This window comes from Alligator sinensis, unplaced genomic scaffold (genome assembly GCF_000455745.1).
Source record: "Alligator sinensis unplaced genomic scaffold, ASM45574v1 scaffold781_1, whole genome shotgun sequence".
NCBI lineage: Eukaryota > Metazoa > Chordata > Crocodylia > Alligatoridae > Alligator > Alligator sinensis.
In genome coordinates, this window is record NW_005841845.1 from 1866411 (window position 1) to 1875342 (window position 8932).

Consider the following 8932-nt stretch of genomic DNA (forward strand, 5'->3'; position numbering starts at 1 on the left):
AAGGCACAGGAAGGACAGGAGGAGCCCATGAGAATGGAGATGTGAGGAAAGAGAGCGTTGCAAGATGAGAAACTGGCTGGGATATGAGAGGCTGAAACCTGCAGTTCAATCCTGTGCCCACTGCAGTCAACAGGAGGACATGTGGGGCACTGGAGTGGACTCCTGGTGCAGAAAACCAGAGGAAGGGTCAGTGTTGGGAGAAGGGTACATTTCCTATGCAGAGTAGAAGTACGTGGTGTAATAAGATCCAATCCTCCTATCAAACCAACAAGGTATGACACATGGGCCCTTCCACTGGTGGCAGAAGGGAAGTCGATGTCCTTGGGCCAAGATGCTATAGGAGACACGTTAATGTGCATTAGTCTAATTTAACACACATTACGGGTGCATGTCTACATGTGTACACCCTTAATAGGCATTAAAAATGGTGAAAGTAGGCTGATTGTGCCTAAATTTGATACTTGCAAATGCATTAACGCACATGTAGATGCAACCTGGCACTAACTTTAGTGTTGGGTCTGCCCAGCCACTAGGGGCACATGGCAGGGCTGCAGGGACTTGGCACTAATTTCAGTGCCAAGCCTCTGCACGTGTAGACACCTGCAAAAAATCACTTAATACACATTAGCTTAATCTGCATTAAATTTAGTTGTGTTTAAATGCACATGTAGATGCTCCCTCTTAGTCCAATAAACTGATAACACATTATCCCTTTGGTTCGATCCCTGCCTTCGTTGAAGTCAGTGCTGTTTCAGCATCACAGGACTTTCTTCAAGTACAGGTGAATCCCATTCTTGGAACGAAGGGTGATCCGAGGTACTTTAATGGGAGGATTTTCTGGATCTGGTGAGAATTCATAGTGCTGCAGGGTCAGGGCCAGCACTACTTTCAGCTCGTTCATGGCAAACTGCTGCCCAATGCAGTTCCTGGGAAGAGAGAGAGAGAGATGCATGATGAGGATTCAGAATCTCTCCTGGCACCAATTGTATGCATTGGAAAACTTGCCTTCTTCAAGAGTTCCCCCTGCTTTATAGCCTGAGGAGAACCCTTGATTGCACTTTGCTTTGATACTCTGCCAAACACAATTACCATGCTACCAAATGGTTCCAGTGAAGGAGACTCATGCACTGCCTGTGTGAAGATATCGAAACCATTTCCAGCATTAATCCACCTTCTCTAGCTCATGTGTGCCCTCCTAAGCCACTCTGGAAAGTTCCAGTCTCCAGCAATTTTTTTTTTATCCCTCTGTCCCATTTCTGATCAGTGTTTGGCTTCTCACCCTGCAACTAAATTTAATTTGCATTAAGTGAGTGTGCATAATGTGATTTTGTGCAGGTGTCTACACGTACAGGGACTTGGCATTAAAGTTAGCGCCAAGTCCCTGCAGCCCTGCCATGTGCCCCTAGTGGCTGGGCAGACCTGGCACTAAAGTTAGTGCCAGGTTGCCTCTACACATGCGTTAATGCGCTTTGACTAATCACATCTAAATTTAATACCTGCATTTGCAGGTGTCAAGTTTAGGCACAATTTGTCTAATTTTGCCATTTTTAATGTGCATTAAGGGCACACGTGTTGACGTGCACCCATAATGTTCATTAAATGAGGCTAATGTGCATTAACGTGTCTCATGTAGACACACCCATTCTGCACCCTTATCTTCACAGGTGATTTCTGAGTGCTAGACAAACCCTTTTGCTAATTTTTTTTTTCCTCAAACTGATTAGAGAATGAGGATGATTTCCTTGCATCTCATCAGTTGGTGCCCGCTTCTAGGACCATCAGATTATGCCTCCTGACATAGTATAGCTCAGAAACTAAGGGGTTGATGCTGTGATTCGTGAGTGAGGTTCTTTAAACTGTGACATTTCCTTTGGCCATTAAAATGTACGTATCTCTACATTTATGCAATCTAAGCATGTCATATATAGTGGTTAAAATGAAAGGAGTTCTCTTCATATTGCAAATGTTAAGTGTCACTCCATTCAAGACATTGGAGCAGTGACATTGATTCTTTGCCATAAGGTTTAACAAATAGTTTTGGTACCTCTGTAAGGCTTGAAGCTGCTGGCAATATGCCACCTGAGAAAGCAAGCTGTCTACTTCATCCACAACCTGGAGAGAGACGCTTGGCCAGCCTGGTTTGTATGCTTACGACTTCATAGCCGCATCGATACGAGATGCTTACTGCGCAGGAGCTCGTTACTACTGTGCAGGAGCTCGTTAGTATTGCACAGTAGTGTTGCAAGGCATGAACCATGACATGGTGCTACTGCACAATAGTAATGAGCTACTACACAATCGGCATCAGCCAGAAGCCATGAGGGGATGCTACTGCGTAGTAACATCGGTTTCTGTGCGGTCATTTAGTACTTGGTTATGCAAGTACTAAATGACAGTGCAGTAACAACTGTGCAGGCTGTGTCTCGTGTAGATGTGGCCCATGGCATTATTATTTCTTTTTTCTTTTCTTTTGGAAGCATAAACTCAAATCCTTCCTGTCTTAGACCAGCACCTGTATGGATGCTCTTATTCCAGAGTAAGAGTGTCGCCCTCTGGTATGGCGTATTCCTTTGGGACTGGTTTAAGAATAAGGGTGTTTAAAATGGAATTATATCAATGTAACTATAGTGGTATAATATAAGGTATGGATACAGGACACACACACACCTTGATCTCAGCATAAATGTGGAACAGACACATGATGTACAGCCCTGTAATGTAGAAAGTGACTCCACTTTGGAATAAAGCTATTCTTTGGATACTTAGGACTAACGATAAATTAATAATATGTGCCCACAGTGCTAGTCGGTTTTGTCCTGGAGCAGCTGTTTGATCAATGCAAACGGGTTACTAGCTCCTCTGCCCCACCTAGTGGTGAGGAGATGAATTGCAGGGAGCTACCTCCAGAGTGAGTGATCTGTCCACTCTATAACTCACATTGGTTTGCACACGAATACAAGTACCATCAGTGGAAACGTGGCGTGTGTCTGCAGCCTTATTGCTGGTAAGTCTTCCCAGGTAGACATTAGATCAGCTTTCCTCTTCAGTTTCAGGAACAAAGGAGAAATAACTTCATTCTCCTAGCAAGCCAGACCTCCTGTGTTTGGGTGGTGCTGGTTCTGGTTGTCCAGGCCTGCCCCTTTCTGATTCACATTGATTTTTGTGGTCAACCTGAGAGAGAGCTAGAGTCTTTAAAGGTATGTCTGGCACTTGCAAGGAAAAGACATGCACTCACTCCACAGTGGCTAGTTCCCAAACTGGAAGTTGTGTCAATGATGAGTATGGTACTGCTTTGGGCTGCGGGGATGTGCCCTAAAACTACTATCTCTGGCAGCATTTCATAGAGTCATAGAGTTATAGAAAGTTAAGGTGGGAAGGGACCACAAGAGTTCACATCTAGTCCACCCCCCTCCTCCAAGCAGGACCAGCCCCAACTACATCATCCCAGCCAAGGCTTTGTCTACCTGGGTCTTAAAAACTTGCAAGGATGAAGAGTCCACAACCTCTCTGGGTAGCCTGTAACAGTGTTTTACCACCTTCCTGGTGAAGAAGTTTTTCCTAATATCCAACCTCAACTTCCCTTGCTTCTACTGGAGCCCATTGCTCCTTTTTCTGTCATCTGCCCCCACTGAGAACAGCCCAGCTCCATCCTCTTCAGGGAGTTGAAGGCTGCTATTAAATCCCCCTCAGTCTTCTCTTCTCCAGACTAAATCAGCCCAGTTGCCTCAGCCTGTCCTCACAAGTCGTGTCCCCCAGCCCTACAACCATTTTCATTGTCCTCCATTGGACTCTCTCCAATGTGTCCACATCCTTTCTGTAGTGGGGGACCACAGCTGGACACAGGACTCCAGATGTGGCCTCCCCAGTGCTGAATAGAGGGGGATAAACACTTCCCTTGACCTACTGGCAACGCTCCTACCAATGCAGCCCAGGATGCCGTTCGCCTTCTTGGCAACATGGGCGCATTGCTGGATCATATTCAGCTGATTGTCCCCTGTCACCCCCAGGTCCTTTTCTCCAACTCTGCTGCCTAACCAATCAGTTCCCAACCTGTACCTGTGCATGGGATTGTTATATCTTAAGTGCAGGACTTTGCACTTGTCCTTATTGAACCTCATGAGATTTCTTTTGGTCTATTCCTCCAATTTGTCAAGGTTTCATAGTATCATAGTAGCTAGGGTCAAGAGGGACCTGAACAGATCATCTCGCCTGACCCCCTGGCACAGGCAGGAATGAATGCTGGGTTCACAAGACCCCAGGCAGGTGATCATCCAACCTCCTCTTGAATATGCCCAAGGTAGGGGCAAGGACCACCTCCCTGGGAAGTTGGTTCCAGATTTTGGCCACCCTAGCTGTAAAATATTGCCTTCTGATCTCCAACCTAAACCTATTCTCCATCAGCTTATGACCATTGTTCCTCGTCACCCCAGGTGGTGCTGGGGAGAAAAGAGCTCTGCCTGTTTGCTGTTGAAGGTCTCTCTGAATCCTAGCCCCACCCTCCAGCATATCTACTACTCCCCACAGCTTGTGGTCACCTGCAGACTTGCTGGACATGCATTTCTCAACGCTTAAATGGCAGCACATATGGTAACTATTAGAAAGAGCCTCCATCCTCTTCCTCCTGGCTCTTCTCATCAGCTAGACCTATAGGATTCATAGAGCAAAGATGGAGGAGAGACGGGGCAGTAGTTAAAGAGCTGGAGGGTCTTTTTTAAGATGGGAGAGACCTTAATATCAGGGGAAAAGGCAGAGTTGTCAGAGGTGAAGGAGAACAGTGAGCGATGGGTGAGAGGAGACAGGATGATGGGATGGGATCACTGAAACAAGCTTAGAGGAGGAAGAGGTTAGAGCATACAAACTTCTGCATCGGAGACAGAGCAGACTCCATATAAGACCCAAAGCAAATCATTTAAATTCCTTGTGCCTTAGTTCCCCATCTCTACAATGAGGATAAGATTTTCTTCCTCTTTTGCCTAGTGAGATTATAAGTGCTCGGGTGCTTCTTGCTATGTGTTTGTACACTGTTTTAAGGCAGCAGCACCATGAGCCCAGTTTGGGGGCTTCTGGGTCCTACCTTTAATCCACTGTTAATATCAAATGAATAGGAACTATTAAGATTGTAAAATCCTTGCTCCACCCCCCACCCCTTTGCCCTGCCCTTGAATTTCTGGCCCCTCCAGAAGCCCCCACGGGCTGCACCCAGCCATATCTTTGACACCCCTGTTCTAATTGTATGTAGTTATATTCAGGGAAAAGGGATTTTATGGGAGTTTTTCTCTTCTTTCTTAATTTTATAAGGTTAACTTTACCTTGATCCAGCAGCGAAAGGCAGAAAGGCATAAGGATGTCTACTGGAGATGTCCTCCGAAGAAAACCTTGACGGATCAAACACCTAGAATGAAAGGGTTCATAATAAGAAAAACCAGAACCTAGTGGTCATTGACATTACAGAGCGACTGGCCAGGACTTTCAGACCTGACTAGTCATTTTGGCTCCCTTAAATTTTTGCATCTGAGACAACTGACGGGATTTCAGTGGATGCTGGCTGAAGTTAAACAAATCGAGACTAGACAAAAGGCACCGATTTTTAATAGCGATGGTAATTTAACTCTTGGAAAAACTGACCTAGGGGGGAGTCAAGGTTGGGTGTTTGAAATCAAGATTGCTTGCCTTTTGAAAATCACAGAATCATAGAAAACGAGGGCGGGAAGGGAGCTCAGGAGTCACATCGAGTCCAACCCCCTGCTCCAAGCAGGACCAGCCCCAACTACATCATCCCGGCCAAGGCTTTGTCTACCCGGGTCTTCAACACCTCTAAGGTTTGGCACAGCCCAAAAAGAATGACTGAAGTAACACTGGAATAGCTTGGCAGGTTTTCTAATATATTATGCAGGAGGTCACACTATAGGATGAAAACGGTCCTTTCTGGTCTAAAGGTCTATGTCTGTTTTGGGGAGGACCCGAATACCCACCAAGTGACCCTAACATGGTTCTGAAATGGAAAATTATGATCAAAAAAGAAAGGGCGGGGGGAGAATTCAACAGTATTTCTCCGAATGAATATACTGACTTTCACACACCTCTAAATGGAAGAATCGTGATGTCCGACTGCACCACCGCTCCGCCAATGTACTAGGGCAGATCAACTAGCAGACACTGGCATTGCTCCAATGGCTTCATAGAAGCGAAAGACTTTACTGCAGTTGAGGACTGACCCAGTATTATGCTCTTTATCAAACCATCTCTTACCAGGAACCCATGTTGTTAGAGTGATGTAGCTGTGATGACCTAGGGTATACTCAAGAGACAGGGACTTTTTTAGGAGCGACCTCTTTTATTGGACGAAGCGCCTAGTTGAGATAGGGATACCCTGTGCCCAAGAGCTTGCCTGAGATCTCTCCAAATGATACAGTTGGTCCAATAAAAGTGATCACCCCAAAATATCCAGGCCTCTGTTTGTATTGCTAGGGCCAGAATAACTAAATGGCGCTGCTAGACGTTCTTGTGTATGTGGGGTTTTTGTCACGTGAGACCTGTTCACGCTCTTTGAAGGACGCTGCATCATTGCTAGGTTTGTGGCTTGTTTTTTTGTGGCAGGAGGCTGTCACATGAAGGAAGAAAGTTTGCTCTATGTCTTAATATATTTGTTAGGGTCAGTTAACTGAGCAAATTTTCCCCTAGGTCTATACTGGTGTTCCTGGAAGCGGGGGGTTGCCTGAGTGCTGTGACTGCTTCGACCCTCTTTAAAAGTCAGGTCTTTTTAAGGTGTTTCCGGTAGGTTACTCCCAAACTTGAAGGCACTCAAAATCAGTAGCCACTTCTGAAAATCTAAGCCATTGCTTGGTTTGGCACCTGCCTTTAATCTTCTTCCTTTGTAAATTATAGCCCCATATTTGCATCGACGGATTTTACAGCTAAGCCACTGATCTCAGACATCAACGTAGTGTCATGATTAGGAGAGTTTTCCAGAAAGCTTTGCTTGCCTGCGAGTTCAAACTGGTTTATGGCACAAAATAAAGCAGTTAAAGAAGCTTGGCTCTATTAGTATCGGGTGGTGTTTTCTTCGTTAAACTCCAGCGCGTCATCCCTTAACGGACATGCCCCTACAGCGTATCCCAATAATAATGTCTTGCACATCACTGGAACATTTTATCTGAGGATGCAAGGCAAACAAGCCCTTGAATGTCTTATAAGATAAGTAAGGTAATAGTATCTCATGAAGTCCTATTATATTTGGATGAGCTGAAAATACACCAAGACGGCCTCCATTTTTCAAGTCGGGCATCTCCTGTTTTAGACGGCATAGAGCTCTAGTATTATTTATATTGTTATTAGGAGGCTCTCACAGAAAAGAGACTACAGATAACTATTATCGCTATTTAAACGGAGCATAGGCTTTTTCCTACAGTACCTAATCATCACAGAGAAGGTAGATAAGAGCTCTGAAATCCCTTTGTTGCTTTCAATGCCATGTCTTTCATCACTAGCCAAGAGATTATTTCAAAGCTCATTGAAATCAGTCGAAAAATACCCACTGATTTCAATCAGGCCTTGGATGTCCTGACTTGTCCATGGGAGACAGCCAGAGGTTGATGCAGCCACGATTAAAGTGTCCTAGGCCTGAGGTGTTCTTGTGTAATGGAGCATGGGTCCCCCATCGGTGCACCCTTCCAAGCCATGGCAGGCCAACACGGAAAAGTCACGGGACTACGGACGTCTGTAAGTAAAGGCTTCTATTCAGCCACTGAAGGTGCTCACTTAGCTCTGGGAATATTCAGGAAGGGTTTTGGAATTCACTGCTTGCAAATGAGAGACGAGTGTAAGGGTAAAAAAAACTGTACCAGTGGATCTTTCCATACGCTGGGATTTCTGTGAATGAGATAAATGCTTATTGCTACCAAAATGCCTGCAAAGCAAACAAAGAGGAGATAAGTTCACCCATGCAGGAACTGATGATCTTCTGTACTCTGCCTTATATAGGGAGTCTGTCTAGAAACACAGGCCTTAAAGTCTATGGATGAAATTGTCTGTGGATGAAAAGTCTATGGATGAATTGTCTGCTGAAGTCAACAGAAGTTCTGCTGCTGACTTCAGTGGGAACCAGCATTACGCCGAGCTGCTCCCAGTCTCTTGCTTTACAACCTGCACTCCACCCCTGTCCTGGCCCTGGACGCTCAACGGAGCTGCTGCTTCACTCCAGGTTTTTAGTTCAGTCTGTTCACTACTACTGGCCCTCTACGGCACCCAACAACCAGGCTGTGGGACCTGCAGCCGTCTCGTTCAAATTTGCAGACAAATTTCGGAAACAAATTCGTCTCTCCATTGTTCAGACGCAGCTCTCGCTGCAGTCAATGGGAGCTGGGCCAGTGCAGCTGGGAGCAGGACCCCACCATTGCAGATCAGAGGATACAGGGTGTTCATACCTTCGGGTAGAGTCCGTCCGTCGTAAAATGTGATGGGTTTGCTGAGCTGCCGGGCTACCCCTGGGACCGGAGGGTAAAGACGCAGGCTCTCCTTAATGCACATGGTGCAGTAAGTCATCTTACTGAGGTCGTCCCTGGAAGGAATCAAAAGCAGGAACAGGCACCTTAAGTATTCAATATCCCTGCCCTCAATACTTGTCCCTAGACCTGCCCAGGCTGAACTTGAAGGCCACAGGTTGCATTGCCCGGAAAGGCAAATTATCCAGCTAGATAATGAAAGCCTGGATTTCAGAAGAGCATAGCCTGCCCTACATTGAGTGCAGTCAGTGAGAGCCGTGTATTCTCAGCCCCTTCGAAAATTAGGCCCTGGCTTTTTGAGTATCACTCTCGTGGATGTATAAGGCATGCAGTAATGATGTCAATGGGGAGGAATCGAATAAAAAAAACACAAGATCTCACCACTCAACCGTATCCCGGTCTCCCAGAACTGCCTGGACCTCTTCCCTACA

General features: G+C 45.8%; 1 pseudogene; it reads right to left on the reverse strand.

Annotated features, from left to right (window-relative positions):
• Nucleotides 1-640: 640 nt before the first annotated feature.
• LOC102377937 overlaps nt 641-8932 on the reverse strand; it is a 26551-nt pseudogene continuing 18259 nt past the window's right edge.